We start from the raw sequence: 19,909 nt of genomic DNA on the forward strand, positions 1-19,909 counted from the left end.
CTTCCAAGACTGCAGCCTCATATGGATGGTGACATGGTTTGGCTGTGTCCCAATCCAAAATCTCATCTTAAATTGTACTCTTGATAATCCCCATAATCCCAGTGTGTCAAGGGAGAGGCCAGGTGGAGGTAATTGATTCACGGTGGCAGGTTCCCCATGCTGTTTTCATGATAGTAAGTGAGTTCTTACAAGATCTGATGTGTTTTCTAATAAGTGTTTGATAGTTTCTCCTGCAGTCATTCTCCTTCCTGCTGTCCTGTGAAGAAGGCGCCTTGCTACCCCCTTTGCCTTCTGCCATGATTGTAAGTTTCCTGAGGCCTTCCCCAGCTACGCGGAACTGTGAGTCAATTAAACGTTTTTCCTTTATAAATTACCCAGTCTTGGGAAGTTCTTTATCGTGTGTGAAAACAGACTAATACAGTAAATTGGTACTGACGTAGTGGGGCATTGCTATAAAGATACCTGAAAATGTGGAAGAGACTTTGGAACTGGGTAATGGGCAGAAGTTGGAACAGTTTGGAGGACTCAGAATAAGACATGAAGATGTAGGAAAGTTTGGAACTTCCTAGAGACTGGTTAAATGGTTTTGACCAAAATGCTGATAGTGATATGGACAATGAAGTCTAAGCTGAGGTGGCCTTAGATGGAGATGAGGAACTTCTTGGGAACTAGAGCCTACCCATGCTGAACTGCGAGTCAGTTAAACCTCTTTCCTTCATAAATTATCCAGTTTCAGACAGTTCTTTATAGCAGTGTAAAACAGACTGATACAGATGGCAAGTTGGTGCTGCTGTTGATTGGAAATCTGGTTGAGACTATCAGCTGGAGGCTTTGATTCTTCACCATGTGGCCCTCTCCAGGAACTGCTTGGCTTCCTCACAACATGGAATCTAAGGGTGAGTATTCCAAAGGTAATAGTGTTCTGAGAAGCAAGCATCTCTTTGCCCCAGGGAGAATCTGCAAGGCTTCTTGTGACCTGGTGTCAGGAACTCCAGAAAGTCACTTTTCATTATATTCTCTTGGTGAAGCAAGTCACAAAATTAGCCAAATTTAAGAGGAGTGAAATTCAACCCTTTTCGATGGGAGAAGTAGCAAAGAATTTGTGCCCATCTTTAATCTGATACAACTTGTTTCACTTAAGAGTCTTTACTAAGAACTGCTAACTGAGGTTCCTCCTTCAGTTCATATTTTACTCCAGATTTTCTAAGGTGGAGGTAATGATGATAATTTTCTGTTTCTACTGTTAAGAGAGATATAAAAGTCATTAATTATAGCTCTAAATGATGAGTTGAAAAATGAAATGAGATATACAAAATACAAAGAGCAGTTGAAACCCAGGAAAGTCTTCAGAAAGAGAGTAACAATGAACTAGCCATTAAAGTATGATTCATTATGCACTCACAGGGTCACCATGTATCCATGTGCAAGTGTACACTATGAACCACTGTAACTGGACTGGAAGATCCTGAGTTATTGGGTAGAATAGGGTCAAATTCATTCCAGGCCCATGCATGGTCAAAGCAGCATGCAATCATGAAAAGAAGCGGTTGAGTTCAGAGACAGGTGAACATTTGAGTATGGCTAAACGATATTGCACAGATTTATTAGGAAATGACCTCAGGTGCTACTTGAAGCAATGTAGCAAAAATATTTTTGGTTTAATATTAATAAATTTGATTTTTTCCCAAATATTTTCTCTTTATCATTCACCCATTCAATACAGAATTAGTGTGTTCTTACCTCCAAGAAGTGTTATGGCAAGATAGAAAGCAAAGGTAACTGGGTTTGAGAATAAACAAGTTTCCTTTCCTTGGGGTAGAATATATGTAATAAATAATAATAACTCAAAAAGAAAGTGCAGAGAAAGAAGCTAATAAGTAACTCTTTGTTAATCCACTATAAAATCTTCAAAATGTCTGTTAGACTAGTCAATTAATTTTCACCTGTATTATTTATTAGTATTATTTTTACATAGACTTCAGCATAGAAAGAAGAAGAAATGATTACTCCTACTTTCTTCATTTCTACTCAGCTTATGGAAATTCAGCAGACTACTCTGTGCACTTTAACTAAAATAGTCCTGCTGAGAAAGGCATTTCCCAGACTGGGATTTCATCTTTCATGCAGACCCCAGACACGTTGTATAAATAATGCATACATTACTGCTGTCTGGATAGGGCGATCTTTCACCTGTAAGGCTGCCTTTCCAAGAAGCCATTGTAGCTTCACTTGTAGTCATGCTCTTCTAATTTTTGAAAAGGTTAGCACAGCTTTATCATTAATAGCCACTTGATCATTGCAGAGATTAACAAGTCATGTTGGAAACATTAGTCAAGGAAGCTGAGGAATCCATCATGAGGTCTTTACATCCCTCCAGACTGTGCAGTAGCACATTGATGGGCATTTTCATGCTGCTATCTCTAAATTGCATGTGGGAATTGAAAGGGTGTGTTTATTAGATATGAACCCATTGGTTTTTAATCAAATTTAGAGGGCTGCAAACAGAGCTGTCTACCAATCTTTAGCTTTTGCTGACAGTAATGGATTTATCATTCTCCCCATAACATTCCTCATAGGAAAGTCACACCATTTTCTATTAGATCCCGTAAAGGCTCTGTGATGATCTAGGGAACCAGTAACAGCATGGCACAGGCAGAGCTCCTGAATTAATGCCTGATTGTAATTTAAGCAACATCGACCTAGAATAAGGGAAAGCTACATAATTAATATTTTAGAGATTATTTCAGAAGGCTGGTATTACAATAAATAGAATATAGTGAGAGAAATAATAAACTGCACCACTGAAAAGCACACCACTCTTTCAAGATTGTCAAATTTATAAAAATTTCCCAGATTCCTCTCACTGCCATCAAACTTAAATATATTTCAATATCCAAGATTTCTCTATGTTTCAATAACTGTAGTAGAGAGCAGGGTTGACAAACTACAACCAGTAGAAGACATCCAGTCCTACACCTATTATAGTAACATTGTATTGGAAAACAACCGCACTCATTCATTTATGTATTTTTCGATGGTTGTTCTCATGAGTAGCTGTAAGAGACGAAATGGCAAGCAAATACCAATTTATTTTTTCTCTGACCCTTTACAGAAAATGTTTGCCATTTCTGGCAAAGGTGCTAGGGTGGAGAAAATAGTACTTTCTGGATATGTGAAATTTTTAAGGGAATTTCATACAGTTTATTTAAGTTTTTCTTTTATAAAATATAGCCTTCTCTAACACCTTAGAACAATTAATATAGATTTTTCTTTAAATGTACATTTTTTTCTGCCTTTTTTTTTTTTTTTTTTTTTTTGAGATGGAGTCTCATTCTGTCGCCAGGCTGGAGTGCAGTGGTACGATCTTGGCTCACTGCAACCTCCGCCTCCCAGGTTCAAGTGATTCTCCTGCCTCAGGCTCCAGAATAGCTGGAATTACAGGTGCGTGCCACCACACCCAGCTAATTTTTGTATTTTTAGTAGAGACCATGTTTCACCATGTTGGCCAGGATGGTCTCGATCTCTTGACCTCGTGATCGGCCCGCCTCAGCCTCCCAAAGTTCTGGGAATACAGGCTTGAGTTGCCACGCCCAGTCTCTGCCACTTTTAAAAAATATATCCAAAATGATTTAAATTTTACTTAATGATTATTTAAATCCTATTTGATTTTTTTTATTATGAAGTACTGTACTTATGCTGTGCTAGAGATAGAGTAATTCAGAGAATATGCAAGGTAAGCAGAGTAAATGAGCACTTATTCTAGGAACAGGCAGGCACTTGCTTTAAAAAATAAAGAAATAAAATTTCCTGATGTTAGCTATGGTTTGCACACTTGTTTCTTTATACTAAAGGTAAAGTGAAGGACATAGAACCTTGTTTCTCTGTAAGGCTGTCTTTCTGAAAAAAAAAAAATGAATTTTATAATGAAAGATTGAAGTATACTTTTCCCAGGTGGGTTTTCAAACCCTTCAGGAAATCATTATCTGCTTTACTGTTTTTATCCTTATCCTTAGATTTGTCATTGGGCATCCAAAACATTTCTTATGAGTTCTGCATCACTGAAGCAGTGAAAATTGGGCACTTCCTTGTCAGCTTGTACCAGTTTGCCAATTTCACAAGGTGAGAGGCAGATATGTCCATTGTCATGAAAAAAAAAATGATAAGATATTTTAGTAGGGACTATATCTTAGAAAATCCTTATAATTTGATGAAGTTAATATTTTATTAATATAAAAAGTGTGGCTTTTTTCTTTTAAGAACACTATAGGCACATTCATGTAAAATTATAAGATGAGTGAAACACTTGTACATTATTTGCACAATTTTGATAAAACATATATAATAATATTTTATAGATAGAAATATACAGTGACTTATAAGTTAAACAAGTGAGGCAAAATTGGGAAATGCAAAAATGGTAAAATAAAAATATCTTATTAATTTTTCTTTCACCAATTAAGTTCCTATAGTAAGCTAGCAATAATTTGTTAGTGTTGCCAACTCATGTGACTATAAAATGATCTTTTTAGGACTGGCTGTGTTGGCTTGCTTCTATAATCTCAGTGTTTTCGGAGGCCAAGGTGGCAGGATTGTTTGAAGTCAGGAGTTCAAGACCAACCTGGACAACGTAGTGAGACCACCATCTCTACAAACACACACACACACACACACACACACACACACACACACACACACACACAAAATTAGCTGGGTGTGGTGGTGCACTCCTATAGTCTCAGCTACCTGGAAGACTGATACTGGAGGTTCATTTGAACCCAGGAATTTGAGATTACAATGAGCTGTGATCATACCACTGCACTCTAGACTGGTTAGCAGAGCAAGACCTTGTCTCTAAAATAAAAAATAAATACAAAATAATATTTCACTGATGAATATAGGACTCTGAAAAGATAATTAGTTAATTATAGTTTCTTCAAATATACAACAAAAATGATAAAATGTATATATATCACATGATTTTTGTGAGAAAAAATTTGTAAGTCAAGTAGGATGATACCTGGCACATAAATAGCCTCTAATAGTAGATAGTATTATTATTTCAATTGTCTTTTTATCAAAATGATTATTGAAGAGAATAAACAAATATGAAATATAATTGAGTACCTTTATAATATTTTTAAATACAAGTTAATTACAAATCTGATTTTATGAGATTCTGCAGTTATAAAATATTTTTAAAAGTAGTATCTAAATATTTAAACAACATATACATAATTTATTAATATATGCATAAAAAGAAATCTAAAAAAATGATTTTACCCATATTTTAATATAATCAAGAGATCAATTATACAAAAAACATATTTTTTATAATGCTAATTTACACATAGTTAATATAAAGTAACAATAATATTCAACAATTTGTTGATAGGTAAATATGTGATAAATACTATTCTAAGGACTTTTATCTTTTTATTTATTTATTTTTACTTTTTATTTTTTGAGACAGGGTCTCACTCTGTCACCCAGTCTTGAGTGAAGTGGTGCGACTACAGTTTACCACAGCCTTAACCTCTCAGACTCAAGCAGTCCTGTCACCTCAGCCTCCTGAGTAGCTAGAACTACAGGCATGCACCACCAGGCCTGGTTAATTTTTTAAATTTTTCGTAGAGACATGGTCTTGCTATGTTGCCAGAGGTGGTCTCCAACTGCTGACCTGAAGTGATCCTGCAACTTTGGCCTCCCAAAGTTCAGGGGTTACAGGTGTGAGCCATGACTCCAGGGCACCTTTTATTTTATAGTGAAAGATTAACACATTTGATCTTTAGTACATATTATTTTCTTATGTTTCCAAATGAAGAAACTGAGATATTAAAAAGCTACAAAAATGATTGGGGAATTCATAATTCGAATTCAATCAGTATGTCTCGAGGCCTATGTATCTTATATCAGATCAACCATAGATGTTAATTATCTACTCACACATTTGCTCCATTTTTAAGTTGCTATTTTTTTCCAAATAAATTCTTAATTTGAAAATAATTTCCAGGATTGATATTAGTAAAATGGCAAACAAAACTCGAAGTCCTCATTCATTCATGAAAACATCAGAAACAAACAGAAATTGACTAACTATCCTTATAGGACCCTGGAAAACAGCCAAAGATCTATAGAGAGCTAGCAAATATTCAATCAAGAAAAGGCAAATTTGAAACAGTAGACAATTGTACAACATTTTTACTTGCTCTTTTCTTACCCAATTCTTGGCATGGCACAGTTCTGGTCTTGAAGGAGCAGTTTCAAATTCCCTCTCTCAAGCCAAAAGGAGCACGTTATATTTCATTTGAGATGTTCTAAACTGTCTGAGGGCTGCCTGAAATACTTGTCTCTGTCTCATCTGACTCAGATCTCAGTTGGGAGAAAAAGGTGGCAATGATCAAGAAAGCTGCAGGGGAACTACAGACTCGCAGATTCCTGGAGTAAGAGATTACAGGAAAGACACAAAACAGATCATCTAAGCTCAAAGGAGAAGTTGGAATAAGACTTTTCTTGCAAATTAAATCATTCAAAAGCATGTATGTATGTAGGAGAATTGAGAAAGTGACAAGCAGGCTCATATAAGGCACATGCTCAGAAAAACTCTAAGACTTTAAGCTTTCTACTGTGGGCTTATCTCAAGGCCCAAATTATGTCCAACATATTGGTAGAGGACTTCTCTGGCAAAGAAGCAAAATACAAAGACTAGGAAAGGTAGTTTATTTTTGTTTTGTTTTTTCCCTCAAACTCTCAATTTTTAACAACAGAAACCAAGAAACACAAGGTCTATAAAGAAATAGAAAAACACATTCCAAGAAACAAAATGAATTTCCAGAAACTATCAGGAGGAAACACAAGAATAAAACATAATATATTTGGATCTCAAAGCAACTATCTTTCATATGTTCAAAGAGTTAAAGAAACGTACAAATAACTTAAAGAAAAACAGGAAATAATAATAAAGAAATAAGAAGTATCAACAAAAAGATAGATATTAAAAAAAATCTGGAGCTGACAAACACAATAACTGAGTTGAAAATTTTGTTAGAGGGAATAAAGACAGATTTAAGCAAGATGAAGAAAGAATTAGCAAAACTGAGTACAAGACAATTGAAATGATTGAATCAGAGCAATGGGGGAAAAAAAATGAATGAACAAAAGTGAACAAAGCTCAAGGAAATAGTGAGACACCAAGAAGTGAACTGTGATACACATTTAGGAATTTACAGAAAGAGAAGAGAGAGGAGAAGAAAGATTATTCAAACAAATAATGGCCAAAACGTTCCCAAATTTAATAAAATGCATAAATTTACAAATCCAATCTAAGAAGTACAATGAGCTACAAGTAGGATACACCTAAGAAGACCCACATCAAGACACATTGTAATCATACTGTTAAAATACAAAAAACAAAGAAACTCAAAAGCAATTATGTTAACTGGGGAGACTACAACAGTATCAGATAAAATATACGTTAAAAGAGACAAAGAGAAACATTATATAATTGATAAAAATGTCAACACACCCAAAAGATATAACAAATATAGACATGTGTGCATAAAACGTCAGGCATTCAACATTCATAAGCAAACATTGACAAAATAAAGGGATAAATATACTGTTCTACAAAAATAATTGAAGACTTCTATACTGTTCTAGCAATAATGGATAGAGTGATCAGACAGAGATCAAGAAATAAGTAAAAGACAAATAATAATGTAGACTAATAGAACCTAACCTATATACAGAACACTCACTTAACAATAGCAAAATATATACCTCTCTTAAATGCACATGAAACATACTGTAGAATAGATCATATGTCAATACACAAACAACTCTTTGTAAATTAAAAAAGTCATAAAAAGTGGCTTTTTTATACTGTGAAATGAAAATAGATATCAATAACAAAAGAAAAATTAGAAATTCAAAAATATATGAGAATTAAACACACTAAACAAACAATGGGTGAAAGAGAAGTCCCATGGAAAATTAGAAAATACTTTGAGATTAATGAAAATGAAAATGCAGCATACCAAAACTTATGGAATACAGAAAAAGTATTGCTAAGCTGGATATTCATATCTAATAATACTTACAATATAAAAGAAAAAAGGATGTGAAATCAACAACCAAACCTTATACCTTAACCACTAGAAAAAGATTAAACTAAACCCAAACAAACAGAAAAAATGAAAGAGTAAAGGGTAGAGTGGAGATGAATAAAATAGAGAATAGAAAAAAATACAAAAATGAAATTAAAAGTTAGTTTTTCAAAAAGATTAACAAAAGTAACAAACTTTAGCTAGATTGAGCAACAAAGAGGAAATGTAAACTCAGAAATGATAAAGGTAATATTAGAAATGAAAGTAGAGTCACTGTTACTGATTTTACAGAAATAAGACTTAGAAGAGAGTATTATGAACAACTGTAAGCCAATGAACTAATTTCAATAATATGAACTGGAAATATACAAACTATGAAGACTGACTCACAAAGAAATAGAAAATCTGAATAGACATAACTAGTAAGGAGATTGAACTGGTGGTACTCCAAACATTTCCAACTAAAAAAAAAAAAAAAAAAAAAAAAAAAAAAGCCCTGGCCCTGATGACTTCACTGGTGAATTATACAGAACATTTAAAGAAAAATTAATGCCCATCATTTGCAAACTCTTCTTTTTTTTAATTTTTAATTTGTTATTATTATACTTTAGGTTCAAGGGTACATGTGCACAACATGCAGATTTGTTAAATATGTATACATGTGCCATGTTGGTGTGCTGCACCCATTAACTTGTCATTTACATTAGGTATGTCTCCTAATGGGAGACATAGATAATGCTATCCCTCCCCACTTCTCCCTCCCCACTTCTCCCTCCCCACAATAAGACTTGGTGTGTGATGTTCCCCTTCCTGTGTCCAAGTGATCTCATTGTTCAATTCCCACCGATGAGTGAGCAAACTCTTCTTAATAAATGAAGGGACAAAAACACTTTGTTTATCCTGTGAGACAAGCATTATCTTGAAACCAAAGCCAGAAAAGACATCCTGTGATAATGGATTGGATGAACTACTATTGTTAGGAGGGCAATACTACTAAAAATCTTCAGACTTAATATGATCCTTATTGAAATCTCCATGGTGCTTTTTGCATAAATTAAAAAATCAATACTAAAATATGTATGGAATTTCAAAAGACTTTGAGTAGTCAAAATAATCTTGAAAAGGAAGAACAAAGTTGAAGAATTCACACTTCCTGATTTTAAGACATACTCTAACACTACAATAATCAAATCAATGTGGTACTGGTATAAAGAGAGATATTTAGACCTGTGGAGTTCAATAGAGAATGTAGAAATAAAACGTTGTACACATAGTGAAATGATTTTTGAAAGGGGTGCTAAGACTACCCAATGCAGAAAGAACAGTGTTTTTAACAAATTGTGGTGGGAAAACTAGATATCCACATGTAAAAGATTAAAATTGGATCACAGCCTCATGCAACATACCAACATTAAATCAAAATGGATCAAAGACATAAACATGGGATCTAAAACTATAAAAAACATTTAAAAATAGAGGAAATGATAGATGATACTGGATTTGGAATAACTTCTTTAATATGATGTCAAAAGCACAGGAAACAAAAGAAAAAAATGAATAAATTTTACTTCAAAATTTAAAAGAAATTGTGAAACAAAGTATACTATGAAGAATGTGAAAATCAATTAATAGGGTGAGAGAAAATATTTTCATATCATATATTTGATAAAATATTAATATTCAGAATGTGTAAAGAACTCCCTCCTACAAGTCATCAACAAAGATAACAAAAGGACAAATAACATGAAGAAAAAATACAAAAACCAATAAGCACATGAAAACATGTGCAATATCATTAATCATTAGGGAAATGCAAACCAAAACAACAATTAGTATAAGTTCACAATCATTAGGACTGTTATTATAAAAAGAGAAAGGCAGCAAGAGAAGTGGGGAGTTGGAGGAGTGAAGAGAGAGAGAGGGAAAAAAGTGTTGGTGAAGATGTAGGAAAATTTGAACCCTACACATTGCTGGTGGGAATGTAAAATAGTTTCACACCTATGAAAAACAATATGGCAGTTCCACAAAAAAATTAAACCTGTAATTACCTTATTATCCAGTGATTAGATTTCTTTGCATATAACCAAAATAATTGAAACAAAGACTAAAACAGATATTTGTATAGCAATTTACATAGTAGCATTTTCACAGTAGCTAAAAACAGGAAACCACCCAAGTGTCCATTGACAAATAAAGAAATCAAATGTGGTATATGCATACTATGTTACATTACTTAGTCTTGAAAAGTAATGAAATTGTGATACTTGCCACAACACAGGTGAACTTTAAAAATATTTAGCTGGAGAGGATGTGGAGAAATAGGAACACTTTTACACTGTTAGTGGAACTGTAAACTAGTTCAACCATTGTGGAAGACAGTGTGGCGATTCCTCAAGGATCCAGAACTAGAAATACCATTTGACCCAGCCATCCCATTACTGGGTATATACCCAAAGGATTATAAATCATGCTGCTATAAAGACACATGCGCGTGTATGCTTATTGCGGCACTATTCACAATAGCAAAGACTTGGAACCAACCCAAAAGTCCATCAATGATAGACTGGATTAAGCAAATGTAGCACATATACACCATGAAATACTATGCAGTCATAAAAAAGAAGGATGAGTTCATATCCTTTGTAGGGACGTGGATGAAGCTGGAAACCATCATTCTCAGCAAACTATGATAAGGACAGAAAACCAAACACCGCATGTTCTCACTCATAGATGGGAATTGAACAATGAGAACACTTGGACACAGGGTGGGGAACATCACACACTGGGGCCTGTCGTGGGGTCGGTGGCGAGGGAGGGAAAGCATTAGGAGAAATACCTAATGTAAATGACTAGTTAATGGGTGCAGCACACCAACATGGCACATGTATACATATGTAACAAACCTGCACGTTGTGCACATGTACCCTAGAACTTAAAAGTATAATAATAATTTTAAAAATTTAGCTAAGTAAATGCTGGACACAAATATGGCAATTATTGGATAATTCCACTTACATGAGATATGAAGGGTAGTCATATTCACAGAGAAAGAAACTAGAATAGTGTCTGCCTGGGCCTAGTATGAGATGGTCCTGGAGAGTTATTTAGTGGATATAAATTTTCAGTTTAGAGTGATGACAAAGTTCTCGAAAAGGATGGCAGTGATGGTTGCATAACAATGTGAATATGCTTAATTCAACTCAATTGTCCACTTGAAAAATGGTTAAAATGGTAAATAATCTTACATTTTACCATAACTCAAACAAAACAAAACAAAACTTTTTCTCTTCTGATGCTTCAAACAACACGTCAATTGAGTTGATATAATTTAGTCGTATGTTCAAAATTAGCAAAAAGATCCTCAATATTCAATATATCTGCTCATTTAGCTTAAAAGAAAATAAAGCAGAAAACAGCATTCAGCCCAACAACATTTGAATAAGCTGCCTCACATCTTAGGGCAGCTTCTAGGCTCCTTCAATGCAAAAGACATGCTAAGTTGTATGCAGGCTTATGACAGATGAGGATCTCTTCAATCCAGACTAAACATTCTCTTGATTTCTTCCTCACCTTGTATAGTCTATTTGAGAATTTGCATTGTCACATACCTCCAGTATAATTCGTCAGTCAGAGCCTTAACAAAAACATGCTACTACAGAGAGTACAATATAGAGCTCCCAACTCACTAAACTCTGGGGAATGTTTTTAGAAGAAGAAAAATTCAGGGTCATATTTCAAATGTCCCTGGGTTTAGGGTATGGTTTCACATCAGCTGTTCACCCTTTATCTGCAGATGCTATTCCAGATGTTTGACTTTGCTATAGGTTACATCCTCCAATTACAGCAATAAACTTATAGCCCATAGAATATAATTTCACACTTGTTTTTATAATGACATTTTAAATAGTTTTTGCTTGTCAGTAACAAAATGAATTAAATAAGCCAGAACTAGGCACCAAAAAAAAGGAAATTCATAAAAGGAGGGCAGGTGCTGTGTGGCTGAATCAGGTGCCAGTCATAAATGAATTTCAGACAGGTAGGAAGATAGGCTGAAAGAAAGGCAGAACAGGAAGACATCATAGCAGGCAACATAAAACTGTACAGGCAGGTGGACCTTCTAAGTCAGTGTTTCAGGTAGATGTCTGGCAGATAACAAGATGTGGCAGGAGAACCTGGCAGCAGTTAGTTTAATGAATCTTGGACACTACACAGCGGGTAAGAGTTAGGATAAGATCATGGGTCTGGGATTCTGAAGAAGGATCTGGGAATACTAATCTATGTAACAGAGAGTCTTTGCTTCAGAGGGACAGGGACTTATGCTGGGACTCTTGCGATATCTACAATATTTACTTTTCACTACCAATGCTGAGATACTTGCAATATTTTCAAGAAAAAAGACAAATCAGGAAACCAACTTCTAGAACTGAGGCATGAGTCAAAAAGATCATCCATATACAATTAATGCTTAGTAAATAGGCTACAGACTTGTAGTATTGTAAATTCTCCCTAATAGGAAGAGATTTGTTCTCAAGTTAAGAAGAGGCTCCTTAACTTGGGGTTCACACATCCCAATTGTGGTACTAATCTAGACCTTGTATTTGTATGGAGTGTGCTTCCAATATTGCTACCCTGTTGATAGAGTAGAAACGAAGAAACTGGCCAGACAGGCAATTAGGGTGGGTCCTCAACTGAATTATTTCCAACAAAAGAATAGCCTGTAGGCACAGATAAGGGAACTTGCACAGGAGGCTTGCCTAAGACATGTCCACAGCTGCACAGATAAGAAAGGATACCCAGATGACTTGCCTGAGGCAATGAGAGACTACTACATTGTGGGCATTGGCGAGACTATAACACTGTTATTGGTACTTAGTTATCTTTAACTTCTCTTCTGTGTTCACAGTCTCCCTCACTGAACTGACTGACTATTCAGCAGGATCTAATTGCTGATTCTTGAGAGAACTCAAAAAGAAAGAATGTACATGTTGATAACGTGAGATAATGTATACTGTCATATACTGCTCATAGTACAGGTAAGTGAAGCAATATTTTCAGAGGGCAGTTTGGCAATATCTACCAATGTTAAAATTCCTATCTGTTTAATCTGAAAATTTAACACCTAAGACTTTTTCCTGAAGATTTTGTAATTGCCTGAGGGGTTCACCTTGCCTGCTGCCTAGACAGAGCCAATTCATCAAGACAGGAGAATTGCAATAGAGAAAGGGTAATTCACGCAGAACCGCCTGTGGAGGAGACTGGAGTTTTATTATTACTCAAATCAGTCTCCCTAAGCATTCAGGGAGCAGAGTTTTTAAGGATAACTTGGTGGGTTGGGGAAAGCCAGTGAGCCAGGAGTGCTGAATGGTCAGGGATGAAATCATAGGGAGACAAAGCTGTCTTCTTGTGCTGAGTCAGTTCCTGGGTGGGGGTCACAAGATGAGATGAGCCAGTTTATTGATCTGGGTGGGGCCAGCTGATCCATCAAGTGCAGGGTCTGCAAAATATCTCAAGCACTGATCTTAGGAGCAGTTTAGGGACGGTCAGAATCTTGTGGCTTCCAGCTGTATGATTCCTAAACCATAATTTCTAATCTTGTGGCTAATGTTAGTCCTACAAAGGCAATCTAGTTGCCAGACAAGAAGGAGGTCTGCTTTGGGAAAGGGCTATCACCATCTTTAATTAAACTATAAACTGTAAACAAGTTTCTCCCAAAGTTAGTTCAGCCTATGCCCAGGAATGAACAAGGACAGCCTGGAGGTTAGAAGCAAGATGGAGTCAGTTAAGTTAGATCTCTTTCACTGTCTCAGTCATCATTTTGCAAAGGCAGTTTCAATTATGCAAAGATACAGTTCAAGAAATATTACATGCAAATTTATTTGTTACCACCAAAAATTAGAGACATTGTATATAGTTGTTATGATGATTAAATATGTTAATGTTTATCAATTGTTTTGAATAAAGTCAGGCATATAGTCAAAGTTTAGTTAATAAAATACACATTGCCCTTAAAAACAGAGTGATTACTAAATATTAACTTATTTAAACAAGAAAATGTAAGATGATCTTAAAAGTAATGAGAAAGATATTTCATAAAGATATATTACTGAGCAGAAAACAATTTACAAAACCATGCATGGTATGATTCTGTTTTTATAAAACACTCACACATAAATAAAATAGGAACACAACATATAAATATATAACAGATGTACACTATACTATGAAGTATATTTTTACTATTTATTTTAATAAATTAGCGTACATTTAGGTATTGTATTTGAAATTATTGCCGGGCATGGTGGCTCACGCCTATAATCCTAGCACTTTGGGAGACCAAGGTGGGCGAATCACCTGAGGTTGGGAGTTCAAGACCAGCCTGACTAACATGGAGAAACCCTTTCTCTACTAAAAATACAAAATTAGCTGGGTGTAGAAGCACATGCCTGTCATCCCAGCTACTCGGGAGGCTGAGGCAGAAGATTGCTTGAACCTGGGAGGCAGAGTTTGTGGTGAGCCAAGATCATGCCATTGCACTCCAGTCTGGGCAACAAGAGCAAAAACTCTGTCTAAAAAAAACAAAAAAGAAAAAAAAGAAATTACTAACCAATTTTGAGATAAGGAAAGTGAAGAAAATTCCTAGCATTGCTTTCATTTCTCCAAAGAACTAAGAGGAAAAGACCATGCATGCTTCGCTTATAATGCACAGCTGAAGTGGTACTGGATGATTCTCACTGAACCTTAGAGAAACCAGAAACTTTAGAGCTTTAAAGAGTAGCATTTCAACACAGAAGAAAGAGTCTGTGAGGTTGTTGGGAACAACTATTAAAATAAAACATTTGCCATTACCTCAAAGCTGATGACAGGAAAAAACTCAAGGTTTCTGAAGACATTCCCATATTCTTAGCAAAAAAAAAAAAAAAGAAAGAAAGAAAAAAGGAAAAAAAAGAGAGAGAGAGAAAAAAAGCCAAAGAACTTCTTGGATGAAAAAAATTGATTGTTGGGTTGATACAGAAGTGTTTGTGCGAGCACCTAAGATTGAGGAGTCCTGAAAAATCCTGTCTAATTTCCCACTTGTGATGGTTAATATTAAGTGTCAATTTGATTGGATTGAAGGATGCAAAGTATTATTCCTGGGTGTGTCTGTGCAGGTGTTGCCAAAGGAGATTAACATTTGAGTCAGTGGCCTGGGAGAGGCAGACTCACCCTCAATCTGGGTGGGCAGCATCTAGTCAGCTGCCAGTGCAGCTAGGACAAAAGCAGTCAGAGGAATGTGGAAGGTCTAGACTGGCTAAGTCTTCTGGCCTCTATCTTTCTTCCATGCTGGATGCTTCTTGATCTCGAACATCAGACTCCAAGTTCTTTAGCTTTTGGACTCTCGGTGTTACACCAGTGATTTGCCAGGGGCTCTGGGGCTTTTGGCCACAGACTGAATGCTGCACTGTTGGCTTCCTTACTTTGCAGGTTTTGTGACTCTGACTGGCTTCTTGGCTCCTCAGCTTACAGATGGTCTGTTGTGGGACTTCACTTTGTGATCATGTGAGTTAATTCTCTTAATAAACTCCCCTTCATATATTCATCTATCCTATTAGTTCTGTCCCTTTAAAGAATCCTGACTAATGTATTCCCAATTTATTAAGTTGTCTTTGTTGAAGCCCTGCCTCTTCAAAGGAAATTTTCTTTATATAAAGTCCAGAGTGAAAGTCATTTTTACAATTTTAGTTTTCCCTGACACCTACAAATATTGACTCTTCTATTACAACACTTTTTCATCTCACATCTCTAAGTTCTGTATTATTTCCTAATTGTGTATAAAAAACTTAAATTGATTGCCCTCATCTTCCTAAATAAACTGTAAACTGCTTTGAGTAGTACTTTAAATTATATTTCACATCTTCATTATAGTTACTAAGAACAACACTTTGCATATTATAGTTTTTCTGTAAATCCTAACTAAACGAGTAAACAAAAACCTGTTTTAATGTGATTGACAACAGGGACAGAGGGCCCAACCATACTACTGAGTGGTAGGACAATTACAATTTGTACTATTTTTTTTTACCATAATAATCACTAGAATTTTAACTCAATTAGAAATCTAATTATTTATAATTGAAAAGCTTGCTGTCCATTAACTTACTCATCTGAATATGTTCAGATTTCTCCAGTGTGTTATTTTTATTCTCATAATTTTGGCTTGGAAAAAATGTTTCATATGATGCAATTACATTCCCCCTCAGGGTGGTAAAGTCTCATTTGTACATGTGGCTTCTATGTCAAGAAACTTTCAAGCTTTGCCACCCAATTCTGAGATTTTCCAGAAAAAGTGGTAAAATGGTTTCAAATGTTTATTTCCACTGGAAAGTTATTACAACTTCTTATGAATGACAGGAAACTATAACTACCACTAAATATTCAGAAAAAAGTTATAGGGCAATTAGGTAAAATTAAAGTACATCTTTAAATAAACCCAAATGTGAATAAGACAGATTTAAAATTCAGCTCAGGTAAAAATCAGAGTCAAAGTAATGTTAAGTGCTAAGAGCTTTATCTATGCAAATATCTGTCCTTTAGAAATGAATGAAAGCTAGGAATGAGCAATAAATAGTTTTAACTCCACTCACTGTTATTCACTTTTAATAATGTAACATAATTTGTATTATTGTCTTAGAACTCAGTTCTTAAAAATAGGTATTTAGCAGCCCATACTTTCACTTCCTATTGCACCTTGTTACTCCAATTGCTTCAAGATTCAGTACCTTCTTCAAAAATAACTCTTCAGAAGTCACAATGAGTCTAGGGTAATTGTATCTAATGGTTGCACAATGATCTGAATTACATCTCTAAGGCAACTTTGTTCTTTGATGCTGACTTTCAATCGCATTTCCTTGGCTTCCTACAGCAGTAGTTTTTAAGAACTCACATTTTCCCACAAGATCTAATGACCTCTAAGTCCACTTATGAGAAAAATAGAATATTTCTAACTTTTGGCTAACTGCTTAGAACAATGTGAAAGATACTTGAGAAATAGAAATCAATGATAAAAATACTTAATGAGGTTTAGTTTTTAGATTAAAAATTCTAGATTTCATTACTGATATGAGATTGGTAATGTCAAAATGGAAGATAAGATTGTGTTTTTAAACTTCTGGGTTCCCTTTTCATTTTACTTCTAGCCCCTCTACCCCAGCATAGTATTTTATCCTCAGTGGCCACATGTGTGTGGTAGACAGATACAGAAGGTATGTGTAAGAATCACTTACCTTTAGTGAATCTAAATTATGTTTTGCTCTGACTCTGTAGTGTACAATATTAAAGACAGGTCAATTGTCACTCAACTGTATCTTAGAATGGACACTCCCTATTAATATTTTTAAGTGAAATAAAATACAGAAGTATTTTTATTCAGATAATCTTTTGATAGCTTAGTTAGATGTTCATGAAACTGCTTTGCAAAAATTATAACAGAAAATTATGATGGTGAAGGATATCAGACCTAATTGACACTATCGTTCTTCTCACCTCTAAACTGTCCTTATTCATTCCTGGATATAGGCCAAACTAGCTATGAGAAATAATTTAGTGTATAGTTTAAGTAATAGCCCTTCCCCAAAGGCCAAACTGTTCTTGTAAAACAATTGAAAGACCACCAACCACCAAGTCAAGAGGGGATGGAATTCTAAATATTACCAGCCATTATTCCAGAGATCATAAGATTTGCAACTTCCCCGATTACTCTTGAAGTAACATCATTATTGTGAATGTCTTTTCAGGTTTTTGCATTTCTAACAATCGGATGGCTCCACTTGGACCTGCCAACCAGTTCTGTGGCCCCACTCAGGAGCTCACTCAGCAAAAGAGAACAGCTGTGTTGCCCTATGATTTCATCCCCAGGCCAACAATCAGCACTCCTGATTCCCTGACCCGCTACCCACCAAATTATCCTTAAACTCTCTGATCCCCAAATTTCTGGGGAGACTGATTTGTGTAATAATGAACCTCCAGTCTCCTGTACAGCTGACTCTGCTTGAATTACTCTTTCTCTATTGCAATTTCCCTGTCTTGATAAATCGACTCTATCTAGGCAGTGGGCTCTGTGAGCCCCCTGGGCAGTAACATTCATACCGGACAATATAATCGTTATTCTAACCTAGTTTGTTTTTGGTGGATGTGTGTGGGTGTGTGTTCTAAAGTTTATTAACAAATAATAAATAGCCCCCAGCACCACATGCATTGAATACTTGTAGATCTAGATATTGTCAGAACTCACCCTTAAATAAGTATGGGATTCTATTTTTTTTTTTTAAAGTAGAAAAATTAAATACAAACATAAACATTTATTTAAAGTGGAAAAATAAATATAATGAAATACAAATTTTTAAAACTGTGATTTCTGTGAAATACAGAAAATAGTAATTTTTATTATGTGTACCTAATACACTTGTGAAACATTTCTTCTGCATTTTTAAATTGTGCGTCTTTGGTTGCCTCTAGATAAAACTATTATTTTAATATGCTTTTTTCCTAAAGAGAATATAAGTATAGTTCAGCCTTTCTTCTTGCATAGTTGATTGAATTTTATTATTATTATTGATAGCTGGGATTCATGAGCTTCTCATACAGACACACTTTGTGCTTATAGTACTACAATAGGTTTTGGCCCACAAACTCATAAATTGTGTTAGGCAGGGATCTAGACTCGACATGGCGGCGCCACCTGGCATAGCAGGTCCTTTGTTCAAGACTTCCCTTCTTCTTTGAACACACCGGCAGACTTGCATACGTCAGAGGTTCGGGCTGGGCAACCATACTCCCCCATCACCTGCAGCTCACCTGCATTCCACAAGTTCATAAACGGCAGTTTCGGTTAACAGTTTCCAAAGACCCCTTCCTCATGACCCTTACTCGACTTCTGCCCTGGTAGTTTCAAGATCCCCCAGGCCCTGTTTGTACAACCAGCTTCCCTACCTCTCGGGCTATAAAAAGCCCCTACCCTCCTCCCTCAGTGCAACTTCCTCGGCCCGCATCTTTGGACCGCGGAACCTCGCCTGCAAGTCCTAATAAAGGCTATTCTCACTGCCATTTGCCTTGTGTCTTCGTTCCCGGTTTGGCTCCAGCCTCAGTTTACCTTGACAAATTGTAATAAGTTCTATTGTCTGAGATTTCCTATAAAAAATTAAAATAATGCTTTGTGCATTTAAAATTACATATTGTCTATATTTTTCACAGAATTTATACTTTTAGTTGACATTGTTAAAAATCCAATCCTTTGCTTTAATGTATGTACATTTGATGATACAAAAAATGTTTTATAAAGCAGCTTATGGTTTCATACATTTCAGACCTTATTTCATCTGTACTTTTTGCTTATTCCTGAGGGTATCTACTACCATGGGCAAAGTGACTTCCAGCCTGCACTTTTGGGTCTTGGTGCTGGGAGGGGTGTGGTCTTCAATGTAAAAGGTGGGCATAGTCCTGGAAGCCAAGTCTACTCTTGGACAGCTGCTTCCTACACTCAACTCAAGCACAGTGTTCTCAATACAACATTCCTTAGTTAAATCTTAAAAATCCCTGTGGTCATGTTGCACAGGTAGATACAAGGAGGAGTGCAGCATTGTAGAAATGATAGTAGAAGGAGCAATGGACTTAACTGAGTGAAGCAAAAATATCTTAATTTTGTAAATTTGACAAGCACATGACATGTGAACATATTTCTAGTCTTACCTCAGAATCTGGAAAGAAATGTATGAAAGTGAGTTTTATTTTAAATCTGAGCATACACAATGTTTTAAGCACTTGGTTGGCCACTT

At 35.5% G+C, this 19,909-nt stretch overlaps 1 long non-coding RNA gene across 1 annotated transcript; it reads left to right on the top strand.

Moving 5' to 3' along the window:
* The first annotated feature begins 730 nt into the window (after window positions 1-730).
* Window positions 731-19,181, top strand: LOC123567893 (uncharacterized). The gene is made up of 4 exons (XR_006691021.3): window positions 731-896; window positions 13,006-13,135; window positions 15,564-15,638; window positions 17,873-19,181. It is a non-coding gene; the product is annotated as an uncharacterized lncRNA (long non-coding RNA).
* The last annotated feature ends 728 nt before the right edge of the window (window positions 19,182-19,909 follow it).

This window comes from Macaca fascicularis, chromosome 12 (assembly GCF_037993035.2).
Source record: "Macaca fascicularis isolate 582-1 chromosome 12, T2T-MFA8v1.1".
NCBI lineage: Eukaryota > Metazoa > Chordata > Mammalia > Primates > Cercopithecidae > Macaca > Macaca fascicularis.